The sequence below is a fragment of the Penaeus monodon genome, chromosome 10 (assembly GCF_015228065.2).
Source record: "Penaeus monodon isolate SGIC_2016 chromosome 10, NSTDA_Pmon_1, whole genome shotgun sequence".
NCBI classification, from domain to species: domain Eukaryota; kingdom Metazoa; phylum Arthropoda; class Malacostraca; order Decapoda; family Penaeidae; genus Penaeus; species Penaeus monodon.
The window spans coordinates 32,663,381-32,675,795 of NC_051395.1; the positions used below are offsets into that span (position 1 = coordinate 32,663,381).

Below are 12,415 nucleotides of genomic sequence, written 5' to 3' on the forward strand. Positions count from 1 at the left end.
ATAAATTTACTTTTACTTTAGACTTAATTCAATATATGCTCTGTTTAGTGTGCACATGCTTGCACGAATAAAGTAAGTCCAAATTTTTACGATGTTCGAAAATTTTTTTTTGGGCTCACCGGGGGTTAGGCCCTTCTTGTGTTTAAAACAGGTGTAACCCTTTTACACCATGAACAAAAATTTTTTTAATTCTTCTCCCCCAAAAAACACAACCAAAAATGTATATTAAAATCAATAAAAAAACGGGGGTTTGAGAAACAAAAGGGTAGAAGGAAATTTTTGGGGGGACAAAAGAGAAGTGGCGCATCTCCTGCAAGTCATTGCGAAAAATGTAAAAAGGAATGGATGGGGATAAATATCTAAAAAATACAAAAAAAGTATTTGGCCAATTCGTGATTATCTTTAGACAAAGATATAAACCACACAAACACACACACACACCACACACACACCCCAACACACACACACACCACCACACACACAAACACACACACAAAAATATATATATATATAAAATATATATATATATATATATATATATTATATTTTATATTATATATATATATATTATATATATAATATATATTTTAAATATAATATATATATATATATATATTAATTTTTTTTCTATATAGTAAATTAATTAATTATTTATTATTATCTTTTTTTTAAATTATCTATCTATCTATCTCTTCACTATCTATTTTAATTCTACCCTATCTATTTATTATATATATGAAATCCCCCCTTCATATTATGAATCAAATCTATCATCTATCAAAATTATCTATTATAAAAAAAATATTATATATATTATATATATATAAAAAATTATATATGAAATTCCTCTCTATATAATATTTATTATTTTTATCTAATCTATTATCTATCTATCTATCTTTTTCTATCTATCTATCTACTATCTTATTATAATATATTTTTTCATCCGGCGTGCTTTCCGGGTAGGCGCTGGAAATCCGGCCCCTTGGGGCGGGATGAGCGGTTACCCGCGCAAAAACGCGGGAATTGAACGACGGGGGTTTTAAAAGGGGGCCCCTCCCTCTAAGGTGAGAAGACCTGGGGTAGGGGACGGTAGTGTGGTGGTTACACCTACTACTGGTGGGGGCCGCAGCGATGTCACCACCTCCAGGGTGTACCATACCATCTCCAGTCGATTCACCCGGTAGTCGAGGTGACAGGGTTGAGAGCGTTTTTATGGCATTGAGACTGAAGCATTGTTTTGGGGCTTCTTGTCTCTTTTGCTTTAGCTCCTACCGAGTATAAAAAATCGAGTGAAAAAAGGCGTTTAAAAAAAACTCGATCTGGGCAGACGATTCCCCCGGCGAGATATTCGCATTGTTCTGGGCGACTTCAATGCGGTACCCGGGCTGTGCCGAGTGGCTACGAGATGTCTTGGGCCCCCATGGTTGGGGAGCTGACCCAGCGCGAGAATACCTCCTTTGGGGGACTTTGCTGGCCCCAGAAAATGGGATCTCTGGCTCCTGGTCCAGGCTCCAACCCCCCGCGGGACTTGGTACAGCGATAGGGGGCAGGGGCCAAGAGATCGACCACATTCTTTTTAGCACGCGGGGAGGACCTCCAAATGCAGGGTTTCCCGGAGGTGCCGAGTTTGTGGCACCAACCTGGGTGTTTTTGGGCTACCCTGGGGGTCCCTTAAACTCCCCGGCCCTCCAGGGCCACCCTAAGGTTTTTCACTTGGACGACTAAGGGGGGGATGTGCCCGGGGGTCACCATGGCAGTCTTGACCGATTCACAGAACCCAGCAACCCGACGGCCCTTTTCTCTGTGGCAAACCTCGAAGCAGCTCAGGATCCATTTGGGATCACCCAAGGACATGGCAGAAATTTCCTTCCCTGGAGGGCATTTGAGGCCACTGAAGTGTGTCGCAAGGCTCGCTAAAAAGGGAAAACAAGTCTTTCTTCAAACCATGGGGCATAGGGGTCGGAAACCCCGCTGAGAAAGGGACAAGGAAAAGTTCATCAGGGAAACTTTTGGGGGGAGGTCGAACCCCTTTTTTGGTAAAGCCTTCGCCTGCCTACCAAGCCCCGAAAAACTGAACCCAAGCCCCCCTCACGATGACTGCATCCGATCGCGGATGGGCGGAATCTCTAATCATGTTGGGGGTTTGTGAATGTTGGGGGTGAGTATTTGAAAAGTTTTTACCAGGTGGACCCTCAACGTTACTTGGGTGCAGCGATGTTTTCAGTGCCCGTTTCCGGACCCACCCCATCAGCAAGAACCCTCCACCCAACAGAAATTAGGCTGGTGATTTCCCAAGGTGAAGAGTGGAAAAACGCAGGCATATGTGATATCCCCGCTGAACTGAAAGGCTGGGGGGGGAAAACCCATGGGTCGGGGGCCCGCATACAGCCTGACTGCCCTTTTTGGGATCTGGGACCATTCCCCCTGACCTGCTGAGGGGCGTGGTCTCCCTCCTGGGAAAAGGGGAAAGGGGGTCTCGGGGTTGTAGCAATACCCTGGGGATTACATGCTCAGCATACCGGGGAAGGTTCTCGCCCACATTCTTTTGAAACGGATCCGCAACCACCTACTGAGGCACCAGAGCCCGGAGCAGTCGGGATTTGCTCCTGGCAAGTCCACAATAGACCGAATACTAGCGCTTCAAGGATTGTGGAACCCCCTCGTGAGTTTGGTCGTGGGTTGCTCGCAGCCTACATTCGACCTCAAAAAGGCATTTGACTCGGTGCATGGGGAATCGCTATGGGAGATCCTGAGGCTCAGGGGAATTCCGACACAGATTTTTGGGCCTGATAGCAAGCCTCTATACTAGTACTGAAAGTGCTGTAAATTTGTAGTGGGGGTATGTCGAACTTCTTCCCTGTTAATTCGGGGGTGGGGCAAGGCTGTGTCCTTGCACCAACACTTTTCAACACTTGTATGGACTGGATAATGGGCAGGGGCTACTAGCCAAAGTCAGTATGGAGCAACACTAGGCAATATTAAGGTCTCAGACATTGACTTTGCCGACGATGTTGCTATCCTATCTGAGTCTTTGGAGTCACTTGTGGGGCTCTTGATGATTTAGCAATGAGGGAAGCCCCTAGGCTTAGAGGTCTCCCTGGACCAAGATCAAATTCAGGACTTTGGGGCCTGTTAGGGGAACCCGTTCAGTCGATACATGCTTGCGGCGAGGACGTTGAAGTCACAGAATTTTACTACCTTGGTAGCGTAGTCCATATCTCTGGGTTGTCAGACCAGGAAAGTCAGTAGACGGATTGGTCTGGCAACAGGAGCCATGAACTCGATCAACAAGAAGCGTTTGGAGGTGTCGGTACCTATGGCAGAAGGACCAAGCTGCGTGTCTTCAAGGCCTTGATACTGCCAGTTTTGCTCTATGGAATGAAACCGGGACGCTATTCTTGTTTTGGGGAGTCCGCCTTGATGCCTTTTGTAACAAGTCCCTTCGCCGGGATCATGGGGTACAGTTGGCAGGACCACGTGTCCAAACCCGGCGGTTACACCGGGTGAGACTGGCATGGGCCCTGTTACTTGCATAACCCCGGGATCCCCAAATGAGGCTATATGGCCACCTTAGCTCGTTCCCTATGGAACGACCTGCCCATCAGGCTGTCTCCCTGGCGAGGACAACCCTGGGTGGGGAGACCTGTGGGACGAACCTAGGAGATCATGGCTTGGGCAGCTCGCCCGAGACCTGTCGCGAGGAATTAGAGATGGGCCGATGTGCCTGCCGGGAGACTCGCCTCGAGGGATCCTCGTGGCAAAGAAGCGAAGGGTGGATGCGGCCATGCGCCCCCGTCGGCGTTAGCCCCTTGATGATGATGTGATGATGATATGTATGTATGTATATATATATATTATATATATATATATATATAATTTTATTTTATAAAATATATATATATATATGTGTGTGTGTGTGTGTGTTAATATATTTTTATATAGATTATATATATATATATAAATTATTTTATATTATATATATGAAATATAGATATATATGTATAATATATATATATATATATATATAAAATATATAGATGAGAGAGAGAGAGAGAGAGAGAGAGAGAGATTTAAAAGTCAAGTATTTTTGTACGTGATAATAATTGCCCTTTTTCAACAGAATTACAATACTAGAAAAACGTGATACTACGAAACATGTCTTAATGCATGAATAAATCCGGTAGTTCTTGATAAGGCAGCCGAGGTATCATTCCTGTCTTCGTTAGCTGTGATTTTTTTTCCAGAAGAAGTAAATAAGATCATTTATTTGCGTCTTTTTTGTGACGTGTACCAGTCGTGGAAAAAAACCATTTATATTTCAAAATGTTGATTTTAGCTTTACAAAAATTAAAAAGATATATGTATATGTTATTATAAATAATATATATAATATATAAATATAAAATATATATTATAAAATATATATATATATATATAATATTTTAAAATTCAAATATTAGGAGCAGGTGCTGGGGCTGGGGGCAGTTTTCCCCCCTCAAGGTCAAGCTTGCCCCTCCCCCAAGGTCACAAATTTTAAACTTTTTTTAACTATTTTATAATTATATTTGGTCCGGTTTAGCGTCTAGAATTTGTTCACTTCTCTCCCCATCCCCCCCCCCCCCCCGTTTAGCCAGCCGGGCCACGCCACTGAAATAAGCAAAAAGGGTGATGATAAAACACTTAAAGGTCGTCAGAAGATAAATCAGCTGTTTCGTAATCCTTCAAGTTTCTATTTCTTTTTGTTTGTCGAATCTTGGAACAACGGGAGTGATAATAGACCTATATAATTATGAAAAAAAAATAATAATAAATAAAAGACTAAATCGTCTGCCAAGTGCCTCGACTAAGAGAGGACGTTTCATACCGTACTTTTATTCTATATCTCCTAATTCCCAAGTGGGAACTGTTTGTGAATTTACGATGACTGTTGACTGCACGAACACCAGCACGAGTACAGAAAACGTGTGCGCAAAAGGGAAAATATGATACGATATGAAAATACATTCGTCTTATAAAGTAGAGTAAATTCCAGGGTCCAAAAATCGCAATAGTATACGTGCTCATGGTGTAGTGGTTATCACATCTGTCTAACACACAGAAGGTCCCAGGTTCGAGCCCTGGTGAGCACAGTATGTTTTCCTGTATTTGAGGTAAAATTATTTTTTACCATTTTAGTCATGCTTATTCTGTGCAGTTTTTATTTTTATACAGAAAAATGCCCAGACAAAGTCAGATTGTATACATACGAAACATCAATTATTCATGACTAAAATCTTTTTACCCGTAAAATGTGTTCCATTTTTTTATGTTTAATTAATATTTTTGTTGCCTAACGTCCGAAAATACTGACCCTTCATTTCGTATCAAAAGTTTACAACAGAGCATAGATGTAGCTCACACTACCAATGACGATTAAAATATCATTCACAACAACAATAATGATATATATAGCGCGTGGATGACAAAACGCAAAATCATGTATTGCCAAAAAAGTTCATGCTTAATCCCAAGTGTAGAGTACGTGCTATAGTGAAATACAGGCTGGAAATGTGTTGTGTGACTGACCTGTCATTACGGTATAAACGCCATTACTTCGGAAGCACTGTATACAAAGCCTTTATTCCTTCCATCTTTAGTGCCCCTAGAAGAGGCATGGGTATATTTCCTGGTCGAAGATTACGTTTGTGTGGATACCGTAAAAACAAAAATGAATGCGTTTTTACTATACATGTTTTTAATGATGATGGTGGTGGAGGTGGTGATGATGGTGATGGTGGTTTGCTAATGGGGCTTTGCTAAGCAAAGCCCCATTTAGCAGCTACAGTATGACGCAAAAAAGAAAAAAATACAATAAAAACAAAAAAAAAAAAAAAATAAAATAAGACTACTTAAACAAATATGGGTAAATAGGATTCATACCTTGTTAACAAAGTTTTTTCTTAACTAATAAATAAGGAAGGCAAAACGAGTCGGCAGGTAGAGAGAAAATCTCTCAACTCACAATAAGCCGGTAATAAATCGATAATAGATAGACATGGCGATAGGCAGAAAAGCAATATATTTATTATTTTTTGGGGATGCAGGGTTACACTAATTAGAATCTAAATTCGAAAACATACACGCACACACACGCACGCACACGCACTCATGCACGCCACACATACCCAAAACCCATTTCACGCACAAACACACACACGCGCGCGCGCGCACTCTCAATACAAACTAAGGAACATTCAACACATCACCATTCTTTCACTGCTAGAAAATTTTGTGTTGCTTGTTATGGTGACTATCTCATTGAATTATATTTGGATCCATGCGTTCCTCTACGTTTTAATTATATATATATATATATATATAAATATATATTTTTATAATAATATATATATATATATGTGTTGTGTTGTGTGTGGTGTGTGTGTGTGGTGTGTGTGTGTGTGTGTGTGTGTGTGTGTGTGTGTGTGTGTGTGTGGGGTGTGTGTAAGGAAGGTGTTTATTGGGGGCTGATGGCTGTGGCTGTGTTGGTTGTGATGGGGGGTGCTAATCCTGAGGAGATCAAATCTTCTGATGCTAATTTTGAGGTGAGTCTACTAATGTAAATGTTGAAGGGAATATAAACTTTGAGGGATTCAGAGGTACGTTGCAGTAATTCTGTATGGTATTCGTCTTGTATCGTGGTGTTTTTATCCAGTATAGTGGTCTGTTCTGTATGAATTGCATCTTGAGTTTTTGTGTTTTTTGAGATTGCAATCAGTGGAATGGGTGTGTATTCGAGTATAGTTTTTACGATATTTTTGTAGAGTTTGATTTTGGTGGGTGTTGTGCAGTATGAAAAGCGTTTGAGTTTTTTGGGAGACTGTGTTTGCTTGGTTTATTCGGTGTTGTGCGTGTTTTGTGAATACCGTTTCTGCTGAAATGTAAGCCTAGCATGTTTCCTGTGGTTGCGTATGGTATGTCTGTGTTGTTTATTGTGAGGGAGGTGGGTTTTCGTCTGGCCACTGGTATGACTGAATTTGTTTTTGGTTGGTCTGTATCTTCCATTTGTTTTCGTATGGTTGATCGTGGTTATGGCTGTTTGTGTGGCTGCTTTCATGATGTTTTTGGACTTGGAAGGGTGTGATATGATTTGGTAATGTCGTCTGCGTATGCGATGTAATTGCTTGTAGGGTGTGGGGGTTGGTAGTGTAGAGGCAGTGGTAGAGGATGAAGAGTGTTGGGGAAAGGACGCGCCCTGTGGAACTCCACTTGTGAGATGAATGGGGGGCCTAGGTGAAAACCAAGGCGGATGGAGGCTGTTCTGTTGTCCGGAGTTGCATAAGAGGCGTGTGAAGTGTGGAGGCAGTTGTAGCTGTGTTATTTTGTATTGAGGCCAGACCTTATCACAGGCTTGGTGACGTCTCGAAGTATAATATTGGTTTGGTGCTTGTTTGCGAGACTGAGAGCGATCTCCTCGTAAGCGAGGGCGATTGCGCTCCCAGACCCCCTGTGAGGGCGAAAGCCGTGTTGCCTAGGGTTGTGTATGTTGTATCAAGGTGTGTTTTAAGTCTGTGTGATAATCTGATAATCCTCTCAAGCAACTTCCCGGGAACTTCCAGCAGTGAAATGGGCCGGAAGCTGGTCACCTCGGAGGTGGCTTTCCTGGCTTGGGATGAGGATGAGTGATGCATGTTTGAATGGGGGGGGGAAGTGTCCTGTTGCCAGGGCAGCGTTTGAAAATGTGGCGAAGTCTGGAGAGCATGATGGGTGGAAGGTGTTGCATGAAAAAAAAATTTGTTGATGTTGCTGTTTCCTGGTGTTGTGTTTTGTGATCGTGTGTGTGCATATCTCATGTCTTCTGGTGTGATGGGGTGTGATAGAGGGTTGTCTGGTGTGAGTGTGGTGAGTGAATTGTTTGTGATGGGAGAATCAGGGGTTGCAGGTGTTTTTTAGTGATTGTGTTACCTCGGCTTCTGTGTCTGGGTCAAATGTTGCGTTTCAGCAGGGGAGATTTGGAAGTCTGTTGCCAGAACTCCTGTGGGCAGCTTTTTATCCCCCCTGCTGTGTCTATCTTTTGTCTATTAGTGTTGTATATGTATGTGATCGTCTGTCTGTTCGATCTATGAGTCTCCTGTGTTTCCCCCAGAAGACCTTAGGATCTTTATGTTGTGCAATGTTCTCTGGTGAGTGTTTCCCCTTGTTGGTTGCTCATGTGTTTTGTTTCGTTGGTGATTGTATTTGAATTTCTCTGCGTCGTGTGCGTAGTTCTGTGTCCATCCCTGTGTTTCAGCAAGTTTCCGAAGGTGTCATTTTTGTATTTTAGGTTTTAGACGATGTGTTTCTCTGTAGTGTACAAGTGTTTGAATGTTGTTTTAGGAATGTTTGCCTCTCGGGCCGTCTGTGTGTCTGCGTACCACTGATTAAGGTGGTGGTCTATAGTGGGGCGTGGGTGCCCTTCGAGGGTCTGGAGTGTGTGTGTGTTCAAATGCTTGTTTAACCCTTCCCAGTTTTCATGATTAAGGTTCTCTCGGGACGGTGTAGGTAAAAATGATTGGGTTGGTAGAGAGTGTATCACGGGGAGTGATCACTGGATGTGACATCGTCTGTGGTTATGTGGTAGTTTAGGTTTGCCTGTGGTGTTAGCGAGAACTATGTCTGGTGTGGTGGAGCTGTGGCACTATGAATGTTGGTGCGTCTGGGGCCCAGGTGGGTGAGTCTGCCGTCGGAGATGAGTGAGGCGAGGCCCCTTCCACGGCATTTGCGTCTGTGTAACCGAAGAGTTTGTGGTGTGCGTTTTAAGTCTCCCCTTATGTATGTTTGGTTTTGGTGTCGCAAGAGTGAAAAGAGGTCAGGGTTTGGTTTATGTAAGGTCGGCGTGGGGGGATGTATGTGGGGGCGATGATGATGGGTCCATGAGGGATGTCTATTTCGATGGCCATGAGTTCTGAGGTGAAAGTGTCTAGTATTTTATGTTTTATGTTTGTTTTACGGCAATGACTATGCCTCTTGTCTTCGTTTGTTTTGTTGATGTGTATGTGTTGTAGTTGATATTTTTACTGGGTTTTTGTGTGTTTGAGTGAGTGGGGAGTTATGAGTATGATATCAGGGTCATGTTGTCTGTACTGGTTGCAGAGTTTTTGTCTTCGGGCTGTATGTCCATCTGTGTATTATGCTGAATGATTGTGAGGCGTGAGTGTAAAAGTGGGTGTGTGTTGCAGCCATGGTGTTACTTGTTTGTGTCGTACCAACCATTCTGTAGGTGTTCAAGGTTGTTGTTTTTTAGTTTCCCCAATCATGTCTGGCTGGATGAAGTGTTTCCTTGCTGTAAGTGTTGTGTGATTTTTTGTTCATGATGCGGTTTAGGTATGTGATGTTTGTGTAATCCATTTTATTGTTCCGCGTTGTATTTCGTTTTGTCACTTGTAGTCTGTTGAGGAGTCTGTATCGTGAGGGCTCCGCGGCGAAGAGGCGGATGCCATATGTATTTGGATTGAGGTCGTAACCGTCCCTATGGCGAAGGGACTGATCATCGACCTCTGAGTCTGTAAGATCGGCTGTGTGTTTGCGGTGTACATGTGTTTTTGGTTTGACTGATTGTGTTCGCTGTGGTTTTGGTGACTGTTTGGGGGGTGTGTGGTCGGCAGGTGATAGTGTAGGTGTGGGATTGGTGTTGGGTTTGGTGTGGTGTTTGGGTTTCCTTGGTGGTGCAGTTCAGTCTCTGGCTCGTCCTGTGGGGCCGAGATCTGGGGGTTGTGGTGATATTGTGGTTTGTGGAGTTGTGGAGTGTGGTGTTTAAATGTTTGTGGGGGAGAACTTTGAAGATCCCCAGGAGTCTCCGTTCCCGAGATCGAGTTCTGGCAAGTTATTTGTTTTAAAACCTTTTTTTCGTGGTGTCTAAAGCCGAGACCTGGCTCCATGATATTTTGTAAGTGGGGTGTATTAGTGCCGTCATTACTCTACAGATAAGTCATGGGGTAACTGTAGTATCACTTGGGGTTCTTTTTTATCTTTCTCCTTCTCCTCCTTTTTCTTTTATGAGTGGTTTAAACCAACGCATTTGGGTGGCTGCAGTAGTTTGTTTTACAGTGTGTTCTGCAACCTTTTTATTGGGATTTCTTTTTTTTTTTCCTCTTTTTGTTTTTTTTCCTCTCTTGTTTTTCTTCATAGCTTCTTTCCTGTGGGGGGGGGGAGGAATTGGCCAGGGTCCGGTGTGCTTCCCCGCAGTTGAGGCATCTTTTCACTTTTGATTTACAGTCCCTGTAATTGTGGTTGTTTGGCCCCACACTCCGAGCAGAGCTTTAGTTTTTTCTCCTTGTCAGGGAAGTGATTTATAGTGACCCTATTTATAGCGTGCATTTCACTGCACAATATTTTTGAACCTTTCAGGTTCGATCTGGTCTGGGGCTAATATATATGTTGAACATATATAGACCTTTTTCCTGAATAATGGCTGAGTTTGGTGGGCTGAAAACTGTACTTTATTAGGTAACGGTTTTTCATTACGAAAATGTTCCCTATTTTGGTGTTAGGAAGGTTTTCCTTTTAAGCTCTTCTTTAATGTCATCTGGTGTTTCTTTCACTAGTTCCCCGTCCCCGTTTTTTTGAAAAGTTTGAAAACATAATTTTCCTATAGGTCAAACGGGGCTGGGGCAGCGAGAGCTAGCTAAACACGCTGTAAGCAAGGGCACAACAAAGAGCTTTAGTGCAGGGTAGCGATATCTGGCAATGCAGGGAGCGGGCTCGCTGATTGGTCGGATACTGCTACTCTGTGTCTATGTACTTTCTGCTGTGGCTGCTTGGGTTTGACCCTGACACGTGACCCGCTTTACAGCCTCCGGTACAGTGGTAACGTGTCGGCCTCTCATCCGAGGGGTCGGCGGTTCGCGCCCCGCCCAGGCGCGAGAAGTTGCAATTGTCGCCTGGAGGTCACTGCCATGGCTGGGCACCACGGCGGGTAAGGACTAGGTTCAGCCGAGTCAGCACCAGCTGACACACGTGAGCGAGTCGGCATTAGTCGACACAGGCCGGGCTCCCCTCATGGCATAGCCCGGGCGAGGCTAAGCTTCGCATATCGGACTTATCCTTACCCGCTTTACCCATATATTTAGACATCGTCTCGTGTGTTCCCGAATCGATCTAATGGCAGCACAATTTTATCAAAGGTCATCCAGGCCCCCCAGGAATACAAGCCTAAGACAAAATAGTCAGATGCCTAGAACAAGATCACGAGCTGTTTGCAAACAATTCCTGGCTGTCTCACACAGCCAGGGCGTTAATACGCCATCAGCTCAAAAACCGCTTCTTGCCAAGGGCATGGACCACCCCACCCTGACATTGTCGAAGCTCCGCCGTGGGCACAAACTCGATAGAGTTCTCGGTCATGAGACTGGCAAGCAAAAAGAATGAATTTTGTACGCCTAGCCTAAAGGCAGAAACCCAGAGGGTCATTGCAACCATCACTCCTCCGGGTAGCAGAACATACTACACGGAAAGGATCAGTCGATCCCTTGACCCACACTGCAGGCGCCGGCTTCGCCAACAGAGGTACCGAAGTCATTCTGCACAGAATGCGCCCTAGGTTACCACTGTGCATGGCAGATTATACAAACCATAGAACGTGAAGAGAGGTGTTGCATGCATTGCAGCGAGCCGAACGCCACACTGATACACTACTTGGAGAATTGCGTGCACACGCAATTCCTAAGACAAACCCCACAGAACACAGCCGTCGTGCTGGTAAAGAGATTATGCGAGATGCTTACACCACGGCTACAGGAGCGCCTGCTGGCAATCCCACCGCCACGGTAAGCACCGAGTGTCAGACCAACAAATGAGACAGCCATAAAAAGCTGACACAGGCCGGGCCATAAGTGAAAGGCCCGGGCGAAGCCAGAACTTCGCAAATCTCAAGCAAGCAAGCAAGCAAGCCGGCTTCGCAGCAAGGGATGCCACAATATCCATGAGGGTAACAGACAACGCCTCCTCGCTACAGGCAGAGGCAGTTGCTATCATGGGAGCACTGAACCACGCGTTCATGAGGGAAGGACACGTGGTCATACATACGGACTCCAAAGGAGCCATCGACTGTCTTCAGCAGCGCTCACCCACTGACAATATCTACCTTCTGACTACCATCCTCACACTGGTACAGAGGATTCTTGCACAAGGTAGAAGAATTATCATAAACTGGGTTACCAGCCAAATAGGGATCAGAGGGAATGAGCTTGCTGACAGATTAGCCGAAGTTGGCAGGGGTATGCCCCCTATTCCCATGATAATGCATCAGAGCCGAAAATTACTTAGGAGGAAGTGTACTGTGACGGCCACCTCCTTCCTCTCGGCCAGCTGGTACTCAGACGCCACCGGCTATGAACCACTGGCACTCTGAAATAAACAACAGAGGTACCGAAGTCACTCTGCACAGATGAAGGTTACC

At 44.3% G+C, this 12,415-nt stretch overlaps 1 non-coding gene across 1 annotated transcript; it reads left to right on the top strand.

The window, feature by feature from the left end:
- Positions 1–5,059: 5,059 nt before the first annotated feature.
- Trnav-aac lies at positions 5,060–5,132 on the top strand. Its single transcript has one exon. It is a non-coding gene; the product is annotated as a tRNA-Val (tRNA).
- Positions 5,133–12,415: the final 7,283 nt, after the last annotated feature.